Source organism: Capricornis sumatraensis, chromosome 10 (assembly GCF_032405125.1).
Source record: "Capricornis sumatraensis isolate serow.1 chromosome 10, serow.2, whole genome shotgun sequence".
NCBI lineage: Eukaryota > Metazoa > Chordata > Mammalia > Artiodactyla > Bovidae > Capricornis > Capricornis sumatraensis.
The window spans coordinates 36,840,026-36,852,011 of record NC_091078.1 but is presented as its reverse complement, the minus strand read 5'-3'; the positions used below and the strand labels follow the sequence as shown (position 1 = coordinate 36,852,011).

Sequence of the window (11,986 nt, the reverse complement as noted above, 5' to 3'; positions counted from 1 at the left end):
AAGGGGCATCTCTATGTGTTGAAATTGTTTAATTTTGACATTCAGCTTAAAGGCTACCCCCCTGAAGTGTTAATTCAGTTTCTCTTTGGTTGGAATAAAGGACTTTTAAAAGCAGTAACTATACTATGGACATGATACGCTTTACTCATGTACCAGACTCCGCGACGGGGAAACATTTATTTATCCGTCATCTCATTTGATCTTCCGGAGAAGGCAATGGCAGCACACTCCAGTACTCTTGTGTGGAAAATCCCATGGCCGGAGGAGCCGGGTGGGCTGCCGTCTATGGGGTCACACAGAGTCGGACACGACTAAAGCGGCTTAGCAGCAGCAGCAACATTTGATCTTCACAACTCTTGAGATATGAGAAAGCTTAGAAATTAACATGTCTATGGAATTTCCTTTTTCTATTACTGCGTTTATTTTTTTCTTTTTTGCGTTTACTTTCATTCTGCCTTACGATTCAGCACGTTAATTTTTTTTCCCCTAGCGTTTGAGGTATCAACACTAGTTTCTTTTCTATGACCACCACAGGCTTCCTGTGTGGTAAATTCTCCACGAATATGGAACTGAATCTCATACGGGACTTGTAACTCGCTTCCGTGGTAACTAGTAAACTGGAAAGAGCGCGTTCCTTCTTTCCGTCATCCCAAGTTTAGGGGGCATCGCGGGGTCAGCCCAGGGGCCAAGTGTTTGGCTGGGTTTGGGCGAGCTGACCACACCTCCTGCCACCCAGACTCTTGAGTTGATAGTCATCGCTGAGATTCAGCTGCCGCGGGGGCGGGACTTCCTGTCTTCCTAAAGGAGCACTTCCGACCAGAGCCGGAAGCTGCCTTGGGCAAAGCGCGTGCCCAGGGCTGTCGCTCAGACCACCCTGGCTGGCTGCAGGCAGGTGAGCTTGGGGTGAGTCTGGGTAGCGGAGGAACCATGCATTGCTAGTTGGCTCGTGACCAGTGCAACCCTGCAGGGCTCTCGGTCTTTTTGCCCTTTCTTAGAAACTTCCCAGATTGCCGGGCGTGGTCTGCTTCCTGAGGCTTTGACCTAATCCATCTGCACTTAGTCTGACCGAATCCCCTGCATTCGCGGGGCCCGGCGGGGTCTCGGGCCTGGGCCAGCTGCGGGCGAGCGGGGCACACTGCACTGCATTCCACCGAAAAGCCTGTTGACTTGTCACTTGGAAATAGGTGAAAATGGTACAGGCGACCCACGACTTGGTGTCAGGTTAGAGAACCAACTCTGACCTTTTAAATGCTTTAACATTTATGATGTAGGAAAAATAAGTGGGTGGAGAACGTATTTACAAGTTTTACCTACTGTTCACTACTGACAAGAGGACTGTTCTAGGTTGTGGGTGGATCCAAATGAGGGTGTGGTATCCCTGTCCCTAAAGAAACTACAGTCCCGTTGTGAAAACCGGACTCATGCCAAATTTACAGAAAGACTAGACAGATTAAGAGTACAGACTTCTCTTTTGGCTCGCGTTAATATAGCCATGAGGACTGTTGTTTGTTATTTGTCTCAGCTTTTTTCATCTTTTTTAGTTTTAGCCTTTTTGTATACTTTTATAATAAAATGGCATATTGCTGGGTTTTTTTTGTTTGTTTGTTTTAATCTAAGTGGACACCCTGTGCCTTTTGACTGGCAGCCTTACTGTACTTATATTCAAAGTCATTTCTGAGGTATTTGTTCAAGCCACAACCTTTTGAGTCATCCTTGACTCATCTCTTTCTCGCACACATTTAATCTGTCAGCAGCAAATCCAAGAACTCAGCCTTCAGAATCTATCCAGAGGCCCAAGCCCTTCTCACCACCTCCCCTTATTGAGATTGCAGCTATCTTTCACCTGGATTCCTTCAGTAGGCACCTAACCAGTCTGCTTTTTCTTATTTCAGCCTTTCCATCACATCTAGAGTGATTCTTTAAAAAAAAAAAAAAAAAATTCAGATTATCTCCTTATCACAAAACTCTCCATGGACTTCCCATTTTACTCAGATTGAAAGCCAGATTCTTTAGAATGACCCTCAAGGTGCTTTCTGATCACGCCCTTGCTATATCTCTGATCTAATCTCCAGCTCCTCTCCCCCTTTTCTCTGGTGCCTCAGGCACATCCTAACCTCAAGATATTCACACTTGCAGTTCCTTTGTCTGAATGTCCACACAGCTTAATCCCTTACCTCTGTCATGTATTTTTTTTAACTTTACCTTTTCAGTGAGGACTTCCCTGGCATAGCCTTCCCTTACATTTCTATTGTACTCATCCTACTTCTGCATGTCACCCTATGACCTGCTGTGGGATTGGTTCATTTATTTCTCTGGCTCAGCAGTGTTTACCCCACAACCATAGAGTCTTATTTATGAGAGCTGGTATTTTTCTGTATTTTGTTTACAGCTAGTGCCTAAAACAATACCTGGCTTTTAGTGGGCTGTTTATAATATAATTGTTGAAAAACCTTTTTTTGCCGTTTTATAATTTGTACTTTCTGCTCTTTTTCTTTCTCTTGCCTTTCCTTTTTTTGAATTGAGGTTTTGTTTTGTCTTCTCTTTTTCCTTCTACTTGAAGATATGTTATTCTATATACTTTATTTCTGTTCTTATAGTGGTTAATTTTAATTTTATTGTGGTTTAAAATTAATGTAGTTAATTTTAATTTTACTGTGCGTAATTGAAACTAATCAGAAAGCTTTGCAAAACCGTATTGTTTTTAGCTGTAAGTTACTGGTTTTTTATCAGGCTTCCTGGATCATCTCAGTATTTATTTTTGTAAGATGTAAAAAAAGTTCAATAAAACTAGTAGTTGTTGCTATTTTCTGGTGGTCTTCATTTTTTTCCTTTTTGGCTTATTACAAATTAAATTTGTCATACATTAATAAAATATTTACTGTATACTTAGCACTCAAAGTTTTGTTTTTAAATATACAATACTTTTCCTCCCTTACCTTTTTGCTCTGAAATGTGCAAAAGAGTCCACTAGAAAATATGGTAGATAATATTATGAAATGAATATTGCCTAGAAAGTAGGTAGAGACTTCCAGAAAGGGAATTTTAACAGTTTGCTGGTTATTAGGAGGAGATGGAATGAATTTGTGGAAGAGTTATATGGGAAGGTTTGGTGGTATTTGAAAGTATGTGGAGAAAAGGCACAACCTGTTTCATTCATTTTATTAGTTCTGTTTCCTATAGTTGTATAGCTGTGTCTTTAAAATTGTAGGTTTGGTGTGGATTTAAGTCATTGATGTTTGAGAGAGAAAACATGTCTACAGCCTCTTCAGAAAACCTAAAGCTTTTTGGAGGCACTACTTAAAATGATGTGAGACAGTTCAGTGTGTGAGGGCCAAGGAATACTGTGGGGATGTAGAACTTTGACACAGTCTTTGACATCAGGTATGATGTGCATGAAGGACAGCAGGACATTATGCTAAGTGAAGTAAGCTGGTCGCCAAAAGACAACTGTATGCTTTGACTTCTCTGACATATTTAGAGTAGGCAAGTTAATAGAAATGGAAGGTGGGAGCTGGGGAGAGGCGGCTATGGGAGTTGTTTAATGGATATAGATTTTCAGTTTTGCAAGACAAAAAAAAATTTGGTGATTGGTTGCACAGCAGTGGGTGAATGTATGTAATGCCACTGAAGTGTGCGCTTAGAAATGGTTAAGGTAATAAATTTTATGGTGTGTGTATTTTACAACAATTAAATTTCTTTTTAAAAAGGACCACAGGTGGCTTTCTTTAAAATTGAGCTATTAAAATTCAGAAGTTGTTACATTTTAGGTGGTCCTTTTTGCCCACACTATTCAAAGGTGTTGTATTCCCACTTTCTGTGGTTTCCCAACCTGAATCTCCAATCAGTGAAACCCTGTTAGGTTTCACGACCTGGAAAGCTTGTTCTCTTAATTTCTGTTGTGTATTTCCATCAGCTTAATCAGAATGGTTTCCACATGGAGTCTGCCTCACTCTTAACCCTCCTGCTTCTTCACAGTTACTGAATTTGATCCTTACATTACTAATTCTAGGTCTTAATTGTTTGCTGTTAGTTATCTCTCCTAATTAAACTCTTAAGTTCCTTACAAGAGACTGTCTTTTACTTGCTTATAATCCTGGTGACAGAAAGGTTAATGAGTGTCAGAATTCATAGTTTGTAAGTGCCTGAGCCAGGATTACTACCTAGAGCTCCTTAATCTCAGTGAAGCATGCATGTTTTCTGTTGATGTTGTTTTCTACTTGATAAGTGTCAGTGTGTGAATGGATCTTCAGACCTCATGCTAAATTATTTTAATACAATTTTGAACAAGTAGCAGGAAAGATAAAGCAAAATAAGTTTAGATAACAATACATATTGAAAAGCTTTTTCCTAAAATTAATTCACAGAGTGCCAGTGTTCTCACGTTTTCTGTTGGGCATCAAACATCTTTTTGGATCCCTTGGTGGCTAAACAAAGCAGGAGATGTGGTAACTGAATCAGTACCAACAGGTGGAATAGGCTCACTGGAATTAGACTTCCCCGTGTCAACTACTGTTATTCTTTTTTTTAATTAAATTTTTATTTTATACAAGAGTTTAGTTGATTGACAGTGTTGCATCAGTTTCAGGTGTATAGCACCTGATTCAGTTATACATGTGTCCTTCAGATTCTCTCTCTCTCCCCCTTCCTTTCCCCTCTAGTAACCATAAATTTATTTTCAGAGTCTGGAGTTCTGTTTTTGTTTTGTAAATAAGTTCATTTGTATCATTTTATTTTTAGATTCTACATAGAATATAGGATATAGTATTTCTGTCTGACTTAGTTCACTTAGTATGATGATATAGACTGGTTCCAAATAGGAAAAGGAGTACATCAAGGCTGTATATTGTCACCCTGCTTATTTAACTTATATGCAAAGTACATCATGAGAAACGCTGGGCTGGAAGAAGCACAAGCTGGTATCAAGATTGCCGGGAGAAATATCAATAACCTCAGATATGCAGATGACACCACCCTTATGGCAGAAAGTGAAGAGGAACTAAAAATCCTGTTGATGAAAGTGAAAGAGGAGAGTGAAAAAGTTGGCTTAAAGCTCAACACTCAGAAAACGAAGATCATGGCATCTGGTCCTGTCACTTCATGGGAAATAGATGGGAAAACAGTGGAAACAGTGTCAGACTTTTTTTGGGGGCTCCAAAATCACTGCACATGGTGATTTCAGCCATGAAATTAAAAGACACTTACTCCTTGGAAGGAAAGTTATGACCAACCTAGATAGCATATTCAAAAGCAGAGACATTACTTTGCCAACAAAGGTCCGTCTAGTCAAGGCTGTGGTTTTTCCTGTGGTCATGTATGGATGTGAGAGTTGGACTGTGAAGAAGGCTGAGCACCAAAGAATTGATGCTTTTGAACTGTGGTGTTGGAGAAGACTCTTGAGAGTCCCTTGGACTGCAAGGAGATCAGCCCTGGGATTTCTTTGGAAGGAATGATGCTGAAGCTGAAACTCCAGTACTTTGGCCACCTCATGCGAAGAGTTGACTCATTGGAAAAGACTCTGATGCTGGGAGGGAATGGGGGCAGGAGGAGAAAGGGACAACAGAGGATGAGATGGCTGGATGGCATCACTGACTTGATAGACGTGAGTCTGAGTGAACTCCAGGAGATGGTGATAGACAGGGAGGCCTGGCGTGCTGTGATTCATGGGGTCGCAAAGAGTCGGACGCGACTGAGCGACTGAACTGAACTGAACTGATGATGATATATAGGTTCATCCATGTTGCTGCAAGTGGCGTCTCATCCTTTTTTATGGCTGAATAATATTCCATTGCCTATATGTATCAGGTCTTATTTATCCATTCCTCTGTCAGTGGTCATTTAGGTTGCTTCCGTGTCTCGACTGTAGTGGTTGGATGGCATCACCGGCTTAATGGCCATGAGTTTGAGCAAGCTCTGGGAATTGGTGATGAACAGGGAAGCCTGGCATGGTGCAATTCACAGGGTCACAAACAGGTGGACACGACTGAGCAACTGAACTGAAATAGTGTTGCTATGAACATTGTGTGCATATATCTTTTCAAATTATAGTTTTTTCCATATACATGGGCTTCCCAGGATGCTCAGTGGTGAAAAATCTGCCGCCAGTGCAGGAGACACAGGTTCAATGCCTGGATCAGGAAAGCCCCCTGGAGGAGGAAATGACAACCCATTCCAGTATTCTTGTTTGGGAAATCCCATGGACAGAGGAGCCTGGTGGGCTATACAGTCCATAGGGTCGCAAAGAGACACGACTGAGGACAGCCAGATACATTCCAGGAGTGGAATTGTTGGATCATACGATAGGCCTATTTTTAGTTTTCTAAAGGAGACTCCATACTGTTCTCTATAATTGTACCAATTTACATTCCCAACAGCAGTGTCGGGAGGTTCCCTTTTCTCCACACCCTCTCTAGCATTTACTGTTTGTGGACTTTAAGAATATATATATATTCATTTTTGGCTGTGCTGAGTCTTTCTTGCTGCCTGTGGGCTTTCTCTGGTTGCAGTGTCTGGACCTCACTGCGGTGGCTTTTCTCGTTGCAGAGCATGGCCTCTAGGGTTTGTGGGCCTCATTAGTTGCAGCATATGGGCTTAGTAGTTGTGACACATGGACTTAGTTGCTCTGCTGCATATGGGGTCTTCCCAGACCAGGGATCAAACCCATGTCACCTGCCTTGACAGGCCCATTCTTAAGCACTGGACCACCTGGGAAGTCCCTGTTGGTAGACTCTCTGATGGCCATGCTGATAGCTGTGAGGTGATACCTCATAATTTTGATTTGCAGTTCTCTAATAATTAGAGACGTTGAGCCTCTTTTCATGTGCTTTTTGGCCATATGTGTATCTTTGGAGAAATGTTTGTTGAGATCTTCTGCCAATTTTTTGATTGGGCTTTTTTTTTTAATACATAAGGCTACATGAGCTGTTTGCATATTTTGGAGATTAATCCCTTGTCAGTTGTCTCATTTGCAAATATTTTGTCCCATTTTGTGGGTTGTCTTTTTGTTTTGTTTATGATTTGTTTTGCTCTGCAAAAGCTTTATTTATTTATTTATTTAATTTTTGGGCTCTGCTGAATCTTTGTTGCTGAATGGGCCTTTCGTTAGTTGTGGCGACAGGGCCTCTCTCTCGTTGTGGCGCGCAGGCTTCTCATTGCAGTGGTCTCTGTTCTGGTGTGCTGGCCCAGTTGCTGTGAGGCATGGACTAAGTTGCACTGCAGCATGTGAGGTCTTCGTGGACCAAGGATCAAACCCTGCATTGGCAGGTGGGTTCTTCACCACTGAGGCACCAGGGAAACCTCTGTTACTGGACTTTCTGTCCGGGTCTGTTCTGTGTTGCTGTTTTTTATGCCAGTGCCATCCGTACTCTTTTAATTGCTACAGCATTTTCTAAAGTCAGGGAGCCTGATTCTTCCACCTTTGTTTCTCTTTCTCAGGATCATTTTAGCTATTACTGGTGTTTTGTGTTTCCACACAGATTTCAAAAACTTTTGTTCTGGTTCTGTGAAAGATGCCATTGGTAATGAGATGGGGATTGCATTGAGTGTGAAGATGGCCTTGGGTAATTGATTCTTCAGTCCAAGAACATAGCATATTTTTCTGTGTCATCTTCAATTCTTTCTTTTTCGACCGCCCCCCCACTGCCTTCGGTTTCTTTCATCATCATCATCCAGTGTCCAGAGTACAGGTTTTTTGCCTTCTTTAGGAGTTTTATTCCTAGGTATTTTATTCTTTTGATGTTGTGATAAATGGGATTATTTCGTTAATTTCTCTTTCACTAGTGTATAGAATGCAACAGACTTCTGTGTATTAATTTAGATTTTTCTGTATGTTTGTGTTTTTTGGATGTGCTGCACGGCATATGTGATTGTAGCTTCCTCAACCAGGGATTAAACCCATGCCCCTGGCAGTGGTAGCACGGAGTCTTAACCCCTGGACTGCCAGAGAAGCCCTTCTGTGTATTAATTTCGTATCCTGCAACTTTACCAAATTCATTAATGAGCTCAGCAGTTTTCTGGTAGCATCTTTATGATTTCATATGTGTAGTAAGAGTTGGACACGACTGAGCAACTGAACTGAACTGATGTCATCTGCAGTTACAGTTTTACTTCGTTTCCAGTTTGGGCTCCTTTTATTTATTTACTTTTTCTTCTCTGATGGCTGTGGGTAGGACTTCAAAAGTATGTTGAGTAAAAGCAGAAAGAGTGGATATCCTTTGTCTTGTTCCTGATCTTAGAGGAAAGGCTTTCTGCTTTTCACCACTGAGTGTGATGTTAGCCATGGGCTTGTCGTGTATGACTTTTATTATGTTGAGATAAGTTCCCTCCATGTCCTCTTTCTGAAGAGCTTTTTTCATGAATGACTAAGTGTTGAATTTTATCACAAGCATTTTCTGTGTCTGTTGAGATAATCATACGGTTTTTGTTCTTCAATTTGTTAATGAATGTGGTGTATCACCCTGATTGACTTGCAGATATTGAAAAATCTTTCATCCCAGGAATAAATCTCATTTAATAATCTATTGTATGATCTATTTAATGCATTGTTGGGTTCAGTTTGATGGTATTTTATTGAGGATTTTTGCATCTATGTTCATCAGTGATATTGGCTTGTAATTTTCTTTTTTGTGTGGTATCTTTGTCTGGTTTTTGCATTGGTGGTGGTGGCCTAATATTAATGAATTTGGGGGTATTCCTTCCTCTGCAAGTTTTTGGAAGAGTTTCAAAAGGATTGGTATTCAGTTCAGTCCAGTCGCTCAGTCGTGTCCGACTCTTTGCCACCCCATGAATTGCAGCACGCCAGGCCTCCCTGTCCATCACCAACTCCCGGAGCCCACCCAAACTCATGTCCATTGAGTCGGTGATGCCATCCAACCATCTCATCCTCTGTCATCCCCTTCTCCTCCTGTCCTAAATCTTTCCCAGCAACAGGGTCTTTTCCAGTGAGTCAGCTCTTCACATCAGGTGGCCAGAATATTGGAGTTTCAGCTTCAACATCAGACCTTCCAATGAACACCCAGGACTGATCTCCTTTAGGATGGACTGGTTGGATCTCCTTGCAGTCCAAGGGACTCTCAAGAGTCTTCTCCAACACCACAGTTCAAAAGCATCAATTCTTCGGTGCTCAGCTTTCTTATAATCCAACTTTCACATCCGTACATGACCACTGGAAAAACCATAGCCTTGACTAAGATGGACCTTTGTTGGCAAAGTAATGTGTCTGCTTTTTAATATACTGTCTAGGTTGGTCATAACTTTCCTTCCAAGGAGTAAGCATCTTTTAATTTCATAGCTGCAGTCAACATCTGCAGTGATTTTGGAGCCCCAAAAAATAAAGTCTCTCACAGTTTCCACTGTTTCCCCATCTATTTGGCATGAAGCTGTGGGACTGGATGCCTTGATCTTTGTTTTTAGAATGTTGAGCTTTAAGCCAACTTTTTCACTCTCCTCTTTCACCTTCATCAAAAGTCTCTTTAGTTCCTCTTTACTTTCTGCCATAAGGGTGGTATCATCTGCATATCTGAGGTTATTGATATTTCTCCTGACTATCTTGATGCCAACTTGTGCTTCCTCCAGCCCAGCATTTCTCATGATGTACTCTGCATAGAAGTTCAATAAGCAGGGTGACAATATACAGCCTTGATATACTTCTTTTCCTATTTGGAACCAGTTTGTTGTTCCATGTCCAGTTCTAACTGTTACTTCCTGACCTGCATACAGGTTTCTCAAGAGGCAGGTCGGGTAGTCTGGTATTCCCATCTCTTTCAGAATTTTCCACAGTTTTTTGTGATCCACACAGTCAAAGGCTTTGGCATAGTCAATAAAGCAGAAATAGACGTTTTTCTGGAACTCTCTTGCTTTTTCGATGATCCAGCGGATGTTGGCAATTTGATCTCTGGTTCCTCTGCCTTTACTAAAACCAGCTTGAACATCTGAAAGTTCACAGTTCACGTATTGCTGAAGCCTGGCTTGGAGAATTTTGAGCATTACTTTACTAGGGTGTGAGATGAGTGCAATTGTGTGGTAGTTTGAGCATTCTTTGGCATTGCCTTTCTTTGGGTGGAATGAAAACTGACCTTTTCCAGTCCTGTGACCACTGCTGACTTTTCCAAATTGGCATGTTGAGTGCAGCACTTTCACAGCATCATCTTTCAGAATTTGAAATAGCTCAACTGGAATTCCATCACCTCCACTCGCTTTGTTTGTAGTAATGCTTCCTAAGGCCCACTTGACTTCACATTCCAGGATGTGTGGCTCTTGGTGAGTGATCACACCATCGTGATTATCTGGGTTGTGAAGCTCTTTTTTGTACAATTCTTCTCTGTATTCTTGCCACCTCTTCTTAATATCTTCTGCTTCTGTCAGGTCCATACAATTTCTGTCCTTTATCGAGCCCATCTGTGCATGAAATGTTCCCTTGGTATCTCTAATTTTCTTCAAGAGATCTCTAGTCTTTCCCATTCTATTGTTTTCCTCTATGTCTTTGCATTGATCGCTGAGGAAGGCTTTCTTATCTCTCCTTGCTATTCTTTGGAACTCTGCATTCAGATACTTGTATCTTCCTTTTTCTCCTTTGCTTTTTTGCGTCTCTTCTTTTCACAGCTATTTGTAAGGCCTCCTCAGACAGCCATTTTGCTTTTTTGCATTTCTTTTTGATCCGTCTCCTGTACAGTGTCACAAACCTCTGTCCATAGTTGATCGGCCACTCTGTCTATCAGATCTAGTCCCTTAAATCTGTTTCTCACTTCCACTGTATAATCATAAGCGATTTGATTTAGGTCATACCTGAATGGTTTAGTGGTTTTCCCCACTTTCTTCAGTTTAAGCCTGAATTTGGCAAATAAGGAGTTTATGATCTGAGTCACAATCAGCTCCCGGTCTAGTGTTTACTGACTGTATAGAGCTTCTCCGTCTTTGGCTGCAAAGAATATAATCAGTGAGATTTCAGTGTTGGCCATCTGATGATGTCCATGTGTAAAGTCTTCTCTTGTGTTTTTGGAAGAGGGTGTTTGCTATGACCAGTGCGTTCTCTAAGCAAAACTCTATTAGCCTTTGCCCTGCTTCATTCCGTACTCCCAAGGCCAAATTTGCCTGTTATTCTCGGTGTTTCCTGACTTTCTACTTTTGCATTCCAGTCCCCTATAATGAAAAGGACATCTTTTTTGGGTGTTAGTTCTAAAAGGTCTTGTAGGTCTTCATAGAGCTGTTCAACTTCAGCTTCTTCAGCATTACTGGTTGGGGCATAGACTTGGATTACTGTGATATTGAATGGTTTGCCTTGGAAACAAACAGAGATCATTCTGTCATTTTTGAGATTGCATCGAAGTACTGCATTTCAGACTCTTTTGTTGACCATGATGGCTACTCCATTTCTTCTAAGGAATTCCTGCCCGCAGTAGTAGATGTAATGGTCATCTGAGTTAAATTCTTCCATTCCAGTCCATTTTAGTTTGCTGTTTCCTAGAATGTTGACGTTTACTCTTGCCATCTCCTGTTTGACCACTTCCAATTTGCCTTTATTCATGGACCTAACATTCCAGATTCCTGTGCAGTATTGCTCTTTACAGCATAGGACCTTGCTTCTATCACCAGTCACATCTACAACTGGGTGTTGTTTTTGCTTTGGCTCCATCCCTTCATTCTTTCTTAAGTTATTTCTCCACTGATCTCCAGTATCATATTGGGCACCTACTGACCTGGGGAGTTCCTCTTTCAGTGTCCTATCTTTTTGCCTTTTCATACTGTTCCTGGGGTTCTCAAGGCAAGAATACTGAAGTGGTTTGCCATTCCCTTCTCCAGTGGACCACATTCTGTTAGACCTCTCCACCATGACCCGCCCATCTTGGGTGGCCCCACAGGGCATGGCTTAGTTTCATTGAGTTAGACCAGGCTGTGGTCTGTGTGATCAGATTGGCTAGTTGTCTGTGAGTGTTCTTTCAGTCTGTCTGCCCTCTGATGCCCTCTCTCAGAGCCTACCATCTTACTTGGGTTT

The 11,986-nt window shown here is 41.5% G+C and overlaps 1 protein-coding gene across 1 annotated transcript in view; it reads left to right on the top strand.

Moving 5' to 3' along the window:
• The first annotated feature begins 836 nt into the window (after positions 1-836).
• The window catches only part of TBCE (tubulin folding cofactor E), a 91,930-nt gene continuing 80,780 nt past the window's right edge, over positions 837-11,986 (top strand). Inside the window, exon 1 of the mRNA XM_068981649.1 lies at positions 837-892. The gene's annotated coding sequence lies outside the window, so the exon portion shown is untranslated. The remainder of the gene's footprint in view (positions 893-11,986) is intronic.